General features: G+C 39.8%; 1 pseudogene; it reads right to left on the bottom strand.

Annotated features, from left to right (window-relative positions):
- Positions 1-421: 421 nt before the first annotated feature.
- LOC121784173 lies at positions 422-18,354 on the bottom strand (annotated as a pseudogene).
- Positions 18,355-19,199: the final 845 nt, after the last annotated feature.

The following is a 19,199-nucleotide window of genomic DNA, read 5'->3' as shown; positions in this document are numbered from 1 at the left end:
AGCAAGTAATTCGACATATGGTTCCAAACAATCTGCAATACGAAATCAGACATACTCAAAGTATTTGCTATACATAGATAAGCAAGCATGCCACGTGGCAGACTAAGATTGAATCTGCTCCTAAATATAAGGATTCTCATTGGTGGTTCATTGTCATTTTAATTGTGGTTATCATTTTAGTATAACCCTAGTATTTATACATGGAATGTGGGAAAATTTTCTATCAAATTAATAATATGTTGGTAGGGGAGTGTTATATTGTTAACACAATACTTAATTTCTAACTACAATTAAATAATGACTTCATTAGACATATTATTATCAATTATTAGCTCAATGGCTAATAAGAATTTTAATATTTGAAAAAAACATTCAAATTATATATTAGCCCCTAAAAGTCAATCGAGGGTCATAGTGAAAATGTGAAATCAAGTTTATCTTGGGCAATAGGGAAAAAGCATCCCAAATATCCAGTACAAGGAACAAAAATGAGAATATTTCCCCCCCTACAAGAAGAGCCACTGACTGACATGTACTCCTACAATAGATATGCATCTAAGCTAGTAGTATTTCATATACATTGTGAACTCTCAAAAGCAAAATCAGATCATTTCAATCCTGGTAAAATCTTTGAAAAATTCCCAGTATGCTAGAGCTTCATCACCACTTATAGCTGTCGTTAACCGATATACAATGCAGAAAGAATACGAGCCGAGCCAACCTCAATAACATCCCTAATCACCCCTGAACAGATACTTCAGATCTTCCACTGTGAGTCGACTTTGTCTCGTGCCTGTTTCGCACTCTCCATACGCATATGCAACCATTCTCCTCTTCCTTTGCTGGAGAACACCAAAATATTTGCATAAAAGAAATGAAGAGTTAGTTTGACATGATGACATGATCAAACATACAATCCAAAACAAAATCTTGAAAAGAAAATGTACCTGTAGGGCCAAAATGCGATCTTCCACTGTGTCCTTCACAGTTAGCCGATAAACTGAAACAGGGCGCTTCTGCCAGATACGATGCGCTCTATCTATAGCTTGATCTTCAGTGGTCGGGTTCCACCATAGGTCCAAAAGGAGCACATTACAAGCTGCTACCATGTTCAGCCCGAGACTCGCTGCTTTCAGAGACATGATCATAACAGAAACCTGAAACAAAGAAGCTTTATTTACAGAATTGAAATCAAGATGACACGAGGCGAATCAATTATCAGGCTGCCAATAATCATACAAACCTCGGGAAGAAGATTGAAATCTTTAACGGCTCTATCTCTAGCACTAATAGGCATTGTACCATCAAGTCTACGGTACTGAATGTTATTACTTTTTAAACACGATTCTAGCAAATCCAGCATCCCAGTCCACTGGGAGAACACTATGGCTTTCTGCCCCACAGCCTCGACTGAATTTATTGGGTCTCTACGTACATCCGATGTTCTGCTATCATCCCCAGAATCAGTACGCGAATTTTCTGAGTCATAGCCTCCTCCGATATTATCTGAGGAACTCGTTTTTGTGGCAATCATGTGCTTTAGAGAGGGACAACAAGATGTTTGGAAGAACCTTGAGGACTTCTTAATATCTGAGGTACAGAAGAGTCAGTGACTCCGGAACTAGGGCAATCGGCAGTACTTTCTGTACTCAGTTGACCAAACATAGCAGTCCGTAGTGTGATTATAGAAAATATCTTAGACATATTAAGAGGCTTTTTGCATTTCTTGGCCGGACACTCGGTGTCGTCACCTGATATACGCTCCGATATGCATGTAAAAATCATGGATTAAATATGTCCCGGTCAATGGTTTTGACCAAAGAATAAATATGACGAGACATTTAATTTTGTGAAATTAAATGATATAGCGTCGATCTACATTTTACGTAGATAAATGTAGTATATTCACTTTCTCAAATCCGATTTCCGGTGAGTGAGAAATAGTGGATTAAAGTTGGGCATAATTAGCTTTTAATTAAAGCTTTGAGCATGTGCTTAGGGAATAATTAACTAGTGTTAATTATCCCACATTGGAAGATTAATACATCTTTAATGTGTTTAAATTAAGTGACTTTATGTTACTTAATAATTATAGTGGATCAAGATGGGTGAAAAAGCCCATACGCGCGCACACGCGCGCCGCCGCCGCCGCCCGCCCGAGCCCGATCTCGATCTTGGACTTGGACTTGGACTTGGACTTGGACTTGGACTTGGCCCAAACTATTCTTTTTGGACCACCGCCGAGTCAGCAATCCAAGTGGCTTGACACGTCGTCAAGCGAGGCACAGTCACAGGTGCCACGTGAGAAATCCACACGCTCCACACACGGATGGCACACTCCTGCCACACGCCTGTAACCGACGTCGGTTACGAATTGGCCATGATGAGCCTTCAATGGCTGGTTGACCCTGCATGGTAGCTTGGCCTATAAATAGGCTAGTCATACCACTGCATTAGGACACAACACATACACGCATTCTCTGCATAAGCTCTCTCCCTCTCTCTGCATTGTCTTTCTGTCGAAGCTCTGCTCTCTCCTCCATCCAGTTCGCCGGAGCTCTAGTGATTGCGGTGCTGCATCAATAGAGACGTAGCCGTTTTACCTTTGGGCACGACACGCCAAACCGAAGAGCACTACCGGGGCGTATCTCGTCTTGCGGGAAGAGGCCTCCTCGACTCGGCTAAACTTAGTTCACGGTTCTTTGTTTCGAATTCTTACGTTGTAATTTTTAAGTTCAGTTCCTCCTTTTCTTTTCTTTTGGGTTGTATTACGCCCGGTTTTGTTATCTCTTGTAATCCAGAAACCAACATTCGCAAGACGAGATAACTTGCCTTTGAAGGGATTTAGACCTTTTAAACTGAACTAAAAACTTTCGAAACTTAAACCTTTGCTGGAGATGTCGACGGAATCCAACACTGCTGCTGCCACCACCACCTCCGCCATTCCCTCCACCATGGCGACCACTGGACCGGTCAACACTTCATCGATTCCCTCGATGATGCCAACCCCCGGCTTCCCAGCTGCCTCATCCACCGTCCCTTGGGTTTGGGACAACCCCTTCGGGGCGTCCACTGGTTCCACCTTTGGTGGTTCGGTTGGTTCCACTTTTAGTGGTTCCTTCGGATCCTTTAATGGATCGAGTGTTGGTGCCTTCGGGCTCAATACTGGTGTTGGATCTTCCGGGATCAACACGAATGTGGGGGGCACTATGCCCAACACGAATGTGGGGGGTACTATGCCCAACACGAACATGGGGGGCTCTATGCCCAACCAAGTTGTTGGCTCCTTCGGGGGCAACGGAATTGGTTCCTTCAATGGACCAAGTGCGGCACCTATGGCACCAAGAATGATGCCACCCGCCGAGAAGCCACCAAAGTTTGGAGGATCTGACTTCAAGCGGTGGTACCAGAAGATGTTGTTCTACTTGACAACATTGGGCGTCGCCAACTTCCTCACGGAGAACGAGCCGCCCGCACCAAGCGACCAAGAGACTAGGCTCGAAGTCATGGCAGATTATGAAGCTTGGAGGAAAGGAGATTACCTTTGTAAAAATTTCATTCTAAGTGCTTTAGATGATAGTTTGTACAATGTATACTCCAATGTAACCACATCTAAACAAATGTGGGAAAACCTAGAAAAGAAGTATATCATAGATAATGCTGCAGGGACGGAGCAAGTTGTAGCTTCCAAATTTATGGACTACAAAATGGTCGACTCTCGACCCGTCATGGAGCAAGTCCAAGAGCTCCAAATGATCATCCACTCATTAGTGGCTGAAGGGATGACCTTGCCCGACAAATTCCTAAGGTGCACGATCATTGACAAGCTCCCTCCAAGTTGGAAGGACTTCAAGAGTTATCTCAAGCACAAGCGAAAGCAGATGACCCTTGAAGACTTGATCGTGAAGTTGCGCATCGAGGCCGACGTGCGCAAAAGTGATCAAAAGGCTAAGGGATTCACCCCAAATGAAGCCAAGGCCAATCTGTTGGAGCGGGGCGGACCCTCCAACAAACGCCCTCGCCCAAACCGTCCAAATGACAAGGGGAAGGGAAAGCAGCCTTCAAAGAAGTTTGAAGGCGACTGCTACAAGTGTGGCAAACAAGGCCACTTTGCAAAGGACTGCCGCAGCAAGAAGAAGAAGCCGGCTGCCCACGTCGTTGAGAAGGAGTTCAAAGACTGGGATGAAAACGACCCCATTGCTGTGGTCACTGAAGAGGTCAACCTTGTTAACAACAACAATGGTGGCTGGTATATTGATACCGGCGCTACTGCACATGTTTGCTCCGACAGGAGCAAGTTTGCCTCCTACACTGCTGTCGAAGGGAGGAAAATCAACATGGGGAATCAAGCATCGTCCGAAGTCCTCGGCGTTGGCAACGTGATTCTCATGATGACGTCTGGCCTAACTATCACGTTGAAGGATGTGCTGCATGTCCCGGACATCCGCAAGAACCTAGTGTCAGGATCAATACTAGTTAATAAGGGGTTTAAACTTGTATTTGAGTCTGATAGGTTTGTCTTGTATAAGTTTGGAAAATCCCTCGGAAAAGGTTATGTAACCGACGGGCTTTTCAAGCTTAGTGTAGCAACTCGCAGTGTTGCAAAGCCATTGGCCAATAATAATAAAGCATCTACTTCCTCTTATTTGACCGAGTCTTTAAATTTGTGGCATTGTAGATTGGGACATGTAAATTCAAAAGCCATTAAAAGATTAGTGAATTTAGATTTACTAAAGGCTAATGAAGTGGATAATCAAGATAAATGTGAAATTTGTCTTGAAACAAAAATGACTAAGTTGCCATTTCACTCGGTTGAACGAAGCACAAAACCCCTTGAATTAATTCACACGGATGTATGTGATTTAAAGATGGTGCAAACTAGAGGTGGTAAAAAGTACTTTATCACTTTCATAGATGATTGCACAAGATATTGCTACATTTATCTTTTAAGAAGTAAAGATGAAGCAATAGAGGCGTTCAAAAATTATAAGAACGAAGTTGAGAATCAACTTGGTTGTAAAATCAAAATGATTCGAAGCGATAGAGGAGGAGAATATGTAGCCCCGTTTGAGGAGTTATGCAACGCAAGTGGTATAATTCATCAAACAACTGCTCCATATTCACCACAATCTAATGGTGTTGCAGAACGCAAAAATCGAACTCTAAAAGAGATGATGAATGCATTGCTTCTAACTTCAGGATTACCACATAACATGTGGGGGGAAGCTGTTTTGACAGCCAACTATATCTTGAATAAGATCCCTCTCAAAGGAAAAGATGTTACTCCTTATGAGTTGTGGAAGGGAAGGAAGCCATCCTACAAATACCTCAAAGTGTGGGGGTGTTTGGCAAAGGTAATGGTTCCTCCGCCCAAAGAAGTTACAATCGGACCTAAAACGGTTGATGGTATCTTCATTGGATATGCACTTAACAGTAGTGCATATCGATTTGTTGTTCACAAGTCTGAAATATCGACTATAACAGTGGGGACAACAATTGAGTCAAGGAATGCCGTATTTCTCGAAAATACATTTCCTTGCAAAGACAAAGAAAAGGTCGTAACCAATTCTGAGACAAGAATTGAAGAAGAAGCCACTAGTTCTAAACCAGTGGAAGAAGAAGCCACTAGTTCTAAATCAGCGGATGCGGAACCTGAATCGCGCAAGCGTGCAAGGCCCGATCCTAATGATACAGTACTAAGACGTGGTAATAGGTCAGAACACCAAAAACATTTGGTCCTGACTACATTGCTTTTATGCTAGATGAAGAACCGACATCTATAAAAGTAGCTTTCGATGGCCCAGACGGGTTGCATTGGAAAGAAGCTGTTCAAAGCGAAATTGATTCAATTTTGCTAAACCACACGTGGGTGTTGGTTGATCTACCTGAAGGTGCGAAACCTCTGGGTTGTAAATGGGTACTTAAAAGAAAATTTAAGGCCGATGGAACAGTGGATAAGTATAAAGCCCGACTAGCAGTAAAGGGTTTTAAACAAAAGGAAGGACATGACTTCTTCGATACATACTCACCTGTAACGAGGATTACTTCCATCCGCGTGCTTCTCGCGATTGCTGCATTGCACAATCTTGAGATTCACCAAATGGACGTAAAGACTGCGTTTCTAAATGGTGAACTAGAAGATGAAATCTATATGGAACAACCTGAAGGGTTTGTAGTACCTGGACAAGAGAAAAAGGTCTGCAAACTGGTTAAATCCCTCTATGGATTGAAACAAGCGCCATTGCAATGGCACTTGAAGTTTGATAATGTGATGTTATCAAATGGGTTTAAAATCAACTAGTGCGACAAATGTGTCTACATCAAGAGCACTAATAACGGTCATGTTATAGTGTATCTCTACGTTGATGATATGTTAATCTTGGGTAGCAACACTCAAGTAATTAACGATACAAAGGCCATGTTAAAGAGAAACTTTGACATGAAAGATATGGGTCTAGCTGATGTAATTCTTGGAATGAAGATTCTAAGAACGAATGATGGAATCATCTTAACACAATCACATTATGTTGAGAAGATATTGAATAAATTCAAAGCCTATGATGGCGCGCCGGTTAAGACTCCAATTGAACTCGACGTTCACTTGAGCAAAAACAAAGGCGAGCCCGTTGCTCAAGAAGAGTATGCACGGGTCATCGGGTGCATTATGTACTTGACTAATTGCACTCGACCTGACATTGCTTGTGCCGTGAACAAGTTAAGTCGTTACACGAGCAATCCAAGCAAAGAGCATTGGAGAGCTCTTGTGAGGGTTTTGAGATATCTAAAACATACTCAAAATCATGGGCTACTCCTCTCGAGATACCCCCCGGTACTTGAAGGGTACTGTGATGCCAATTGGATATCTGATAATAGAGACTCACTTTCGACAAGTGGATACGTCTTTACTATTGGGGGTGGTGCTGTATCGTGGAAATCCACAAAACAGACCTGTATAGCCCGATCAACAATGGAATCGGAGTTCATTGCCTTGGATAAGGCTGGTGAGGAAGCCGAGTGGCTTAAGAACTTCCTTGAAGACATTCCATGTTTTATCACTACAATCAGACCTCTAGTTACACATATATTATGTTGATCTAGGATATTAACCTCTTTTTCTATGCATATAATAGGAATATCAAGCAGCTGGCACTCTTAAACAGAATTATGTCAACATATTATTAATGCTTTTACGACTTCGACAAGCTTGTGATCACCCTCTTCTTGTTAAAGACTACAGTTCTAATGCAAAAAATACTTCATCAATTGAGACTGTAAAGAAGCTTGCTCCGGAAGAACAAAGTTTCCTTCTAAATTGTTTAGAAGGTTCTTTGGCAATCTGTGGAATTTGCAATGTAAGCAATTTTTTGGGGTCATTTTGTTATCGAATCTTTGTCATTAGAGGTTCTGGTCATTTCCCTATTAAAAAAGTTGTTTACTTTTTCTTGCTTTCCTTTTGTGCTTCATGGTTGCGATTGTAGATGAACTAGTTTAAGTTTTTGGTCCGACTATCTTCTTTTAAATGGTCTATATTTATTTTTATGTTATTTGTAGACTACTCCGCTTCTCATAATTACTAAAGTTTGAAGTTGAGCTTAAAACGTTACTCTTTACAGGATCCCCCGAGGATGCTGCTGTAACTGTATGCGGACATGTCTTTAATAGGGAAATGACCAGAACCTCTAATGACAAAGATTCGATAACAAAATGACCCCAAAAAATTGCTTACATTGCAAATTCCACAGATTGCCAAAGAACCTTCTAAACAATTTAGAAGGAAACTTTGTTCTTCCGGAGCAAGCTTCTTTACAGTCTCAATTGATGAAGTATTTTTTGCATTAGAACTGTAGTCTTTAACAAGAAGAGGGTGATCACAAGCTTGTCGAAGTCGTAAAAGCATTAATAATATGTTGACATAATTCTGTTTAAGAGTGCCAGCTGCTTGATATTCCTATTATATGCATAGAAAAAGAGGTTAATATCCTAGATCAACATAATATATGTGTAACTAGAGGTCTGATTGAAGTGATAAAACATACTGCAAACTGAGCACGCGAATCAGCCTCGAGGCTGCAGTAGAAATCACGCTCCTCCTTAGAAAATTCGACCTTTTTCAGTTCAATAGTTTTTGGCGGGAGATCAATAATCGGTTCTCCATCAAGAAGAGTACCTGGATTAAAAAAAAATCCATCCAAATAATATCAACCTCTAGAAGGATGACATCTGGTTAAAGATAGTTCATAATTGCAGAGCCAAGCAGGACCTTCAAACTGAAGAACTGATTTCCCAGCCATTAATATGTATCACCAAATAGAGCTAGCACGGTTTCCAAATATTAAGCGAAATAGATGTGTTTAATCATGCTCAGGCTATCGTGGACTTAAAACCAATCCTATAGGTTAACAAGTAGGGTGTGTGAGGGATACGACATGTTCTCCCTTTAATCCATTCCTTCTTTTCCATCCTTATCCAATAAAAAAGATATCACCCTTTCTTATTCATCCTTTTCACTACCAAGTCTTATTCATCCTTTTCACTACCAAGTCCAGAGAGAGAGATATTATCACACCAATAGCGCATGATTATCCCCCATTGGAGTGAAAAGGATGAATAAGAAAGGGGTGAAATCCTTTTTAGTAGATAAATTTAGAAAAGAGGAGAGGAATTTAAAGGGAGAGAATTTTCTTATCCCTCATTTTCCTTATACCTCAAAGCAAATGCACCAGTAAAGTATAGTCTATACTATATGTAGAACAGTAAAATATAGAGATATAGTGGAGAAAGTAGTTGTATATATCATTAATAAACATAGGCCATGTATATATAGTACAAGAAACTAAGCTAGGCTATGTTACATAACCGATGTGGGATAGAATTCATATACTATATTAACACTCCCCCTCAAGCTGGATCATATATATTGATCAAGTCCAGCTTGGTACAAAGTTCTGAGAAATGCTTCACAGGCAACGGTTTTGTGAAGATATCAGCAATCAGGTTAGACGATGAAGTGAAAGGAGTAGTAATTGTCCGATTCAAAACACACTCTCGAATGAAATGACAATCAACTTCAATATGTTTAGTCCTCTCATGAAAACCCGGATTGTTCGCAATATAGATTGCAGCTTGTTTATCACAATGCATAGGTAAAGGTTCATTGAAAGTGAACCCTAATTCTCCAAGTAGATTCTTGACTCCGATCATCTCAGTAGCAGTATGAGTCATAGCTCTATACTCAGCCTCGGCAGACGATCTCACAACAGTATGTTGTTTCTTACTTCGCCAAGTTACAAGGTTTCCTCCCAAGTAGGTGCAATATCCAGAAGTAGACTTTCTATCAGACTTAGAACCAGCATAATCAGCATCAGAATATCCTTCAATTTTTAGATGTCCATTCTTTTTGAATAACAATCCGTTGCCGGGAGATTTCTTGACATATTGAAGAATTCGAATGGCAGCATCCCAGTGAACTTGCTTAGGCTTATCCAAAAAAGACTGACGAAGCCAACAGCAAAGAAAATATCAGGCCTTGTTACTGTCAAGTAGATAAGTTTTCCAACTAGACGTCTATACTTAGCTTTATCCTCCAAGACTTCTCCACTGTCATCCCAAACACTTGGATCAACCTCTATAGGAGTATCAACGGGCTTTGCTCCAAGTAGTCCAGTTTCTTTCAACAGATCTGTAGCATACTTTTGCTGAGATAGAGACACTCCAGAATTTCCGTGTGCAATTTCAATTCCCAAGAAATACTTAGGAGTCCTTGATAACAAAATGTTTCTGCAAATATTTCTTAGTTTCCTCGATTACACGAACATCACTTCCAGATATGAGTATATCATCAACATATACAATGAGAATAACAATACCCGATGCTTGATGTCGCACAAAAACCGAATGATCAGACTTGCATTGCTTAAAACCAATAGTTCCAAGGGCACTGCTGAACTTATCGAACCACGCCTTGGGACTTTGTTTAAGGCCATAAATTGCCTTTTTGAGACAACAAACTTTAGTAGCATCCTCCCCCTGAGCAACATATCCCGGAGGTTGCTCCATAAAGACCGTCGGAGTCAAATCACCATACAAGAAAGCATTCTTCACATCAAGTTGATACATGGGCCACGAAAGATTAATAGCCAAAGAGAACAGAATTCGAATTGAATTCATGCGAGCAGTGGGCGAGAACGTCTCAAAGTAATCAATACTATAAGTTTGCGTGTATCCTTTGGCCACAAGCCGAGCTTTGTAACGATTAATACTACCATCAGCAAGAAATTTTATGGTAAACACCCAACGAAAAGATACAATATCCACCGAATCATGAGCATGTACCAGAATCCAAGTACCACGACTCAAGAGAGCTCGCATCTCCTCATCCATAGCGGCTCGCCATAAAGGGTGTTTGAGTGCCTCTTGGTAAGAAGTTGGAATCACTGTAGACAAAAGGCAAAGAGCACAGGCACGAAAAGGAGCACTCAAGCGAGTAAAGGAAACATGATTAGATACGGGGTGCTTGGTGGTACAAGTACGTTTACCTTTGCAAATGGCTATGGGTAACTCATCAGAAGGAGGTGGATCTTCAGAAGCTGGAGGCGAAGATGACTGTGGCAGTGGACATGAGACTGTTGGTACTGTTTATGGGGCTTCAGGGGCTGTTGCAGGTCGATGACGTCGTATATAGACCTGTAAAAGAGGAGCAGGAGGAGCAGAAGACATAGGAGAAACAAAAGTTTGAGAAGGTAAAGGAGTAGAATATAACTGGTTGGTTTGTTTAGTTTGAGAATGAGTAAAATAAGACTGAAACTCAAAGAAAGTAACGTCTGCAGAGATATAATGGCGTTTGGTAAGAGGGTCAAAACATCGATATCTCTTTTTGGTTCTAGAATAACCAAGAAAAACACACTTAATAGAGCGAGGAGACAGCTTATCCAACCCAGGAGTCAGATCATGAACAAAACAAGTACATCCGACACGAAAAAGGAATATCCCCATGCAACACACTAGATGGCATCCTGTTAATAAGGCCTCTTTATCAGGATGAAGACACGAAAAAGGAATATCCCCATGCAACACACTAGATGGCATCTTGTTAATAAGGAAGCATGCAGTAAGAACAACATCAGACCATAGATACTTAGGCACATGCATGTGAAACATAAGAGTACGCGCAACATCTAAAACATGACGATGCTTACGCTCAGCTACCCCATTTTGTTGAGAAGTGTGAGAGCAAGAGGTTCGATGAATTATACCATGAGATTCACAAAAAAATGAGATAGATTGTTGTGTGAACTCAAGAGCATTATCAGTACGAAGAATACGCAGATCAACAGAATATTGGGTCTTTATTTCATGATAAAAAGATTTTAGAACAGTAGGGACTTCACTTCTGTGTTTAAGCAAATACAACCATGACATACGGGAATAATCATCAACAAGAATTAGAAAATACTTGAAACCCCCGGACTCAATCCTACTTGGACCCAAAACATCACAATGAACTAAATCAAAAACAGAAGAGCTACGAGTCTCGACTCGAGAAGGAAAGGAAGTGTGATGGTGCTTGCCCAACTCACATGACTCACAATTAAAATCAACAGACGCAACTGGAACTAGACTACGAAGGTCGGAAGAAGACGGATGACCAAGACGACAATGCCACTGATATGGAGACACAACAGCAGAGAGAGCACTAGGAGAGACAGGTGAAATAGGATCCAATAGGATCCAAGTAGTACAGACCGCCATGCTCATGTCCTCTACCAATCGTCCTCTTCGTCTGCAGGTCCTGAAAGATACAATATGAAGGATAAAAAGTGACAGAACAATTGTGAGTTTTTGTTAGCTGGCCAATAGATATTAAGCCGACTGGAAAATTTGGGGCAAATAAAACATTATCAAGAGTGATATGAGTAGTGGGTTTGACAACACCAGTGCCAGTTACTGGAAAATAGTTGCCATCAGCAAGACGAACAGATGGAAGAGAGGATGGAGAAAAAGATGAGAAAAGGGATTTTGTACCAGTAATATGGGTAGAGGCACCTGAATCCAACATCCAAGACTTACCAGGAGATACAACAAATGCAGCTACAGAGGCAGCATCAGTAGTAGATGAAAAACTTGGCGCCTTAATGGTGGTTTCGATAGGCGGTCTAAAATCAGACATGATAAAAAGAGACTGTAGCATGAGGACAGCAGCAGTAGGAGGAATAGAATAATAGCTGTAGTAGTAGAGCAGCAGGCAGATAGCAGATAGCAGAGCAGCAGAGCAACAGTAGTAGCAGACAGATAACAATTGCAATTACAGCATGTAGATAACAATTGCAGACAGATAACAATTGCAGGCAGTAGAGCCGGAGCAGAATTGAGCAAGTAGAGCCGGAGCAGAATTGAGCAGCAGTAGCAAATAACATAGAATTGAGCAGCAGTAGTAGTAGCAGATAACAGTTGCAGGCAGTAGAGCAGAGTAGTGGAGAAGGGGCAGAACAGAGCAGCAGTAGCAACGGAGGCGGAAAAAAACCTAAATTTCGAAACCCTAATTTTCGTTTTTTTTAACATAGTGACGGATTCGAATCTGCTCTGGTACCATGTTGAACAGTAAAATATAGAGACATAGTGGAGAAAGTAGTTGTATATATCATTAGTAAACATAGACCACATATATATAGTACAAGAAACTAAGCTAGGCTATGTTACATAACCGATGTGGGATAGAATTCATATACTATATTAACACTATAGATGAAGACAAGCAATTTTTTATCACCGCAGACAGCTTAACTTACAGTAAAACCAGATCAAAGATAACTTTTACCTTTAGTTCGACGCAACATTATAGTCTTCAGCACTGCTTGTAACTTTTTGTAACCATCCCTCGGATTCTTACTGATTGGCTCCTTTAGTTGCTCACAGAAAGTCCTAAAGACGGCATACGGCTCATGTCTAAGAAATCTGAAATAGCTATAAAGATCATCTATTGCATTCTGCATAGGAGTCCCTATAAGCACCATCTTCTTTTAGCACGAAGACCCCAGCAAGCCCTAGCTGCTTGAGTTCGATGATTCTTAATACTCTGAGCCTCATCCAGTACAACCCTAAACCATCCAACCTGGGCAAGAGGTCCAGATGCATTTTCAAGCAATTCATTGTCGATTCCACTGCGACTCTTCTTGCTCTTAGAGGATTTCTTGTCAGGAGGCTTCCTTTTTCCACCAGATGAGTAGTCTTTATATGACGAGGAACCTATGAGGTCATCATGTTCATTAACAACAGGCTGTTTTGGCACCTCCATGCTCACAATTGCATATGTTGTAACCACCACATCATACTTGGACAGCTCAAGTGGATCCTTTGTACGATTGCTTCCATAATATACTAGAACAGAGAGATCAGCTTCTTTAGTTACTTTGTTGTGCAACTCTTCAGACCACTGTCGGAGAACACTCGTTGGACACACAATAAGGGTGCCACCAGAAGGCCTGCCCTTTGCTTGCACAGGTATCTTGCAGTTGTTAATAGGATATCCATTAACCATGATATGCTCAGCTCCTTCGGTAGCATGGCCCTTTCCAAGAACGCCATCATCATCATCCAAATCAAACATTTCTGTCACACCTTGTTTTACATTAGTTTTAGAAGCTTTGGACAAAGGGGCCCTCTCCTTTAGAATGAGTGCAATTGTCGATATCGTCTTTCCAAGTCCCTGCCAAAATCGAAATATGATAATGGTTTCGTGGAGATTACCATGGGATATACCCAGAAAGTAAATAAGTAACACCACCAAAGGAACCTGATCATCGGCAAGAATCCCACCAGAGCAACACGCACTCCTTGTTTCCTTCTTAGCCATCCAAGATAAAGCAATACGCTGCAAGGAAACTCAAATAAAATCAGTAGTAATTTAATGTACAATTAAAGAGATGCAGTAGTATTTTAAGTTTTTAACAACAGGAGATATTCATGGTCAACCCTATCTTTGGCAGTCTAAAAATCGAGATAGTTTTACCATAAAGAGTCAAACTTCGAATCAAATTCCTGACAGCCTGACAATTACAAAGTGATGGGTCTTAACTACAGCAACATTTGGTGAAATGAAAGATTTTTTTTCAACAATATTCTTAAATGGACATAAACTAAGAATCTGCATCAGACTCTCTTGAGGTTAAAGACACACTGGAAAAATATAAACAACACGAAAGTATCCATTATAAAGATACCCACACAACACAGTTTCTACATGCAGCTTTTTCCTTGACCAAAAATACAAAACACAATTATCATCAAATAAACATGAAATTATGTGTTGTAAACTGTTGTTCTCAAAATGAAGTGAGCATATGCACCTGGTGTTTCAGCAGGGACACAGACAAAGCACCATCTGGTGGACAAGCTTCAAATTTTGGCCGCAAAAGATCCTGAAATGGAACAAAATCTTGTATAAGTATTATCTCAAACTACTCAAGATCAAACACTCTCAAAGAAATGGCCCATGTTATTTTTCAGGTACAGCAAGTTCACACCTCAGTGTCAAAACATGAAACTGCAACCAATAAAATACTATCACGCCAGGAAATTAAACGCTGAGTATTCAGAAAGCCAGCCAATAATGGAAAAATAATGTACAAAATGGAAGGTTGACAGAGCAAGTATGGGAAAAATGAAATCCGTTGTAATATAGGAATGCTGTACTGAAAAATATGCAGCACTTCTATTTTCCCCTTGTCAACTGAAAAAGGCTATCCAATTGAGAGGGCTTATGGGCACAAATTTTCTGTATAAAACACAAGAGGATTTGGCACTATGTATTTAACACAATTGGTCCATGCAATATTTTAATATCACAACGAATTTTCATGCTTTTTACCCATTAAGTTCAGTACGAGAAAAATACAGCAACAACTCAGCTTAGATATATATCCCAAGACTGAAGTCCAAATAATAGCAATCAATACCAACAACTACAAGCTTGATTAAGTTCAAAACTTTTAGAAGAAGATAATAACTTAGATTTTCTTTTATAACCACATCCTAAGGTTGAAGTCTCCACAAGCTAAATAACACATCAAAATTGCTTTGTTTAGTTCAAATGTGAGGTAGTCGAAGAATATGATTGTTACACTGGACAAAATACCTAGTCTAAACGCAGTATTGCATAAGATGTTATACTATGTTCCGGTAAAAGGAAAGAAAATTTATACTTCCTCTGTCTACGAAAAAATATATACTCCCACTATCCCAAATTAATCGAGACGTATCTTTTTGGCACGGAATTTGGTAAAGTGATGTTTAATTAGTGAAGTGGAGAGAGATAAATTAGGAAATGAATAAATTAGATCAATGAAGAGAGAACAAATCAATACAATAACAGGGATTAAAAGTGTTGATTTTTGCTAAAAGAGGAAATGACACATTTAACTTAGGACGTCTCAAAAATGAATACAAATCAATTAACTTGGGATAGAGGAAGTAACATTTGACTGGAACAGGTTTTTAAAAATATTTGGATGATGTTGGTGGATGTGTATTTAGAAGAGAAGGATCTCGCTATGTAGACACAAGTGTGGTTTTTTATGAATAAGAGATGTTTGTAAAGTGAAAATATGAAGTAGTAAAGTGTTTGTTCATGTCCTAAAATGGAAAAAAAAAAACCTTTTTTGGACGCAAAATGAGACAAATGCAGGGACTATATGAATTAGAAGCCACATAATGATGGCAACAACGAACTCAGAAAAGAAAAAATGTTAATTCAAGTGTAGATCTGAGAGACCGAAAAAATAAAATGTTCATTCAGTTGTAAGTCTAAGAACATCCACTAATAACTATATCTCTTGATGCTTTAAATTATAACTACAATATAGATATAGTAGAACTGGTGGTTAGGTACAGAAAAAGAAAGTTAACAGTACAACAACTTAATGTAAGCTTGCAGAGACAGCACAAGGCTGATTAGAGATTCACCTGCTCTGCAACTCGGAAAATTACTCTTTCGTCAGTTGGTTTCCGCCTTGAATGTGTTTTTACCATTTGGGTGCAGGGGCTCCTAGACATCATAACATGTTTAGTGCCGACCGAGCTTTCATTCATCGCAACATGATCTGGACGTGCTGGAGCACTCATATCCTCAAGAACACACAAACCAGAATCATCATCAGCATTGCTTTGATCAGATGTCTTATTCTGACAGTCGTGGAACTTTGGCACCTCTTTTTCCATCTTTATGATATTAGTTGCTGAGATGACTGATGGGCACGGCATAACTCCAGGATGCTCTGAAACCTCCAGGCTAGGTTTCCGATTTTTAGCAACAGCGGGAGAACTTTTAACAGAAGTAGCACCAGACATGCCAGGAGAAGGGTGAGTTCTCCTTAACTGAAAAAGCTCCTCTTCTGTTTTAACCTTTGAATTGATACCGTAATTCATACATGATGACCACTCAGTTCCTTGGCCCCCATTACTGACATAATTGACTTCAGAAGCTCTGGTAACGATATTAGAAGGATCTTCGGTCTCATTTCCACTGGCAGGCATATCTCGGTATTTTATTTGAAAACGGTTCAACTGGCAGAAATCTGAAGAATCATGGTTATGAATAGCATTACGGAAACTATTGCAGGAAGATGTTCCAGTGCAGTTGGGTGTTTCAACCGGAGCTAAGTCAGCTCCTTTTTCATCAGAAGACTGTTGAACAATATAAGGACTATTCAAATCAAATTGTTCTCTGGTGACTGGGTGTCTCAAATGGAGCTTCCTCAGAATTGTTGTTGTAATAAGGTGAGGAATTGTGAAAACCACCATGCATATCCGTATAGGAAAATTTATCATCGTGACTAATCTGGGATGATGAAGGCTCAAGCATTTCAGAATAACATAAGCTGGAATTCCAATCATCTTTCACTAAACTGTTGGAAGGTTCCCACCTAGATTCTGAGGGCCCAATCTTGTCTTCTGCCCACAGCATCACAGGCACATTGAAATAGCCATTGCCTTGACTAAACTGGGGTGAAGGTCCAAGCATTTCACCATCCGGATTGCAGGGATTCCAAGCAGATTCCACAAAACCGTCTAAAAGCCCCCTTTTAGATTCCGAGGCTTCAGAGTTATGCATGTCGTTAACCCAGAACATGTCTTCAGGAGTTTGCATTCCTATCAAAGTAACATTTTGTTCATTTGACTAGGATGAAATGCAGTACATGAAGATATAATTTTTAACCTTATTGACAAAAAACGCAAGTAGAACCAAAGGGAACCGCAGCCTCCAAACCACACCCATTACAAATACGAAGAAAAACCAAATATTACTTCGAATAAAGAGAAGCAGAAGAGAAAAATATGCTTACCAACCTGTAAGGTCATTAACACGAGATAAATTAGCCAACCTATTATCCTGCAAATCGTAAGTAACATTGTTAAAATTGAAACCACGTTCTATGTTCAAATAAGATCATATGATTGACATGCCACCGCGAAAACTAACAGAACGGCATGGAGTCACAATGCAAGGAAAAACCAGATGTTAAAATGATGGTAAATAATGCAGAAAAGCCATTTGAGACAGTTTTTGTGAACACTATCCCGACGGGCCAACGAATGTCCCAATTCAGTCGGAAAATGTCGGACTCCTACGCCACTAGATCTTGCAAACGGTACACTGTTCAGCTTGGATTGAACACAATACAATGGTCTTTTATGAACTCAGGAAACAAGAAATCCTGCAACATCATTCACCAAATTGCACCAAAACCAAACTTCACATTTCACAACAAGTTCCAAATCAAGCCATTCACTTACACCAAATCACAAACCCCAAAACCCTTCAATTTTACAGCTACATTTAGAATTTCAGCAAAATTCCACCAATAAAATCAAAGGTGAAAAAATGAAGACAGAATTAACCAGTGGAGGATTAGAAGGGTCTTCCATGATTCTCCAAAGAGTATCAATTTCTAATAAATCAAGCTCGTCCCCAATTTCCTCCTTCTCCGGCGATCCCTCTTCTTCCTCCACCATCATCACCTCAAACTCACCTTTCTTCGTTAGAGAAAATAAAAACAACTAAATCTCCACCAAAAACGCGGAATTAGGAAGTGTCGGTACAAAATTGAAGAGAGGAGAATTCGTAACGGACAATCAATTCGAAAAGGGGATCGATGAAGCGCGGTCAAGATTAGGAAAGTAGGAGAGAAGAAAATCAAGTCATTCAATTTGAACTGCATTTCTTCGAGGAAGACTGCATTGTGAAATCATCTCTCTCTCTGCAACTGTACATTCTTCTATTCAAAGCTAGATTCTTTATCTCAGCGGGCTAAATTCTGCTTTGAGAGCGTTCAATCAGTGAGATTCTTTCTTGGTCGGAAAACTTTCTTTTAAAATCCAAGTTCGTTTAAAAGTGAAAAACACATGTGTCTCACGTGTCTTTTATAAACTTGGCTTTTAAAAAAAGCAGCGGGAAGCTAATAGATGTTTCCCCAAGTAGAATTTCGCCTCATAAATAAAGGGAAACTGCTCTTGACTTTGGCAATGATTATGGAAAAGTGGAAAATAGTACTCCCTGGTCCTTTCAATCTCAAAATAGTTGAGACGTAGTCATTTTTTAATATCTAAAAGAAATGGCTCAACAATTTTGAAACAGAGGAAGCATGTCAATTAATATTCTGATTTTGCAACATTTATTTACCTCCCCCAAGTTTGCTATTGTCGTATGGAATCTTTGCTAACCGAATATAAAGTTATCGGATATTTCATAGTATCAAAATCAATATTTGATTTAGGCCATTTCACAACAAGTAAACAAGTAAATTACAATGATCTCAAAATTTTGCTAATTATAAATTTAGGCCCCTGAAAAATAAAAATTTTATGAAATTTGAACTTTCAACACTACTTTTTACTTTTCCTAGTCTAATACTCCCTCTATTTCGCAGTAGCAAAGTCATTTTTTATACAAAGATTGAAAAAGAGATATTAAATGTATTAAGGGAAGAGATAATAATGTAAGAAAGAGATAAAAGAGAGAATAAAGTAAGAAATTGAATAAAGTAAGATGGGGGAAATGTATTACTATGGTGGAACGTTTCAAAATGAAAAAATGGCTTAACTCTCGTGGAACAGAGGGAGTATTCTATAAGGTATAAAGGGTACTTTAGCTCAGTTTCACACAAACAAATAGTAAAAACCCTAAAAATACCATTATCTACAATAAA

This window comes from Salvia splendens, chromosome 21, assembly GCF_004379255.2.
Source record: "Salvia splendens isolate huo1 chromosome 21, SspV2, whole genome shotgun sequence".
NCBI classification, from domain to species: domain Eukaryota; kingdom Viridiplantae; phylum Streptophyta; class Magnoliopsida; order Lamiales; family Lamiaceae; genus Salvia; species Salvia splendens.
The sequence above is the reverse complement of the archived record's forward strand: the minus strand, read 5'-3'. Positions and strand labels throughout refer to the sequence as shown.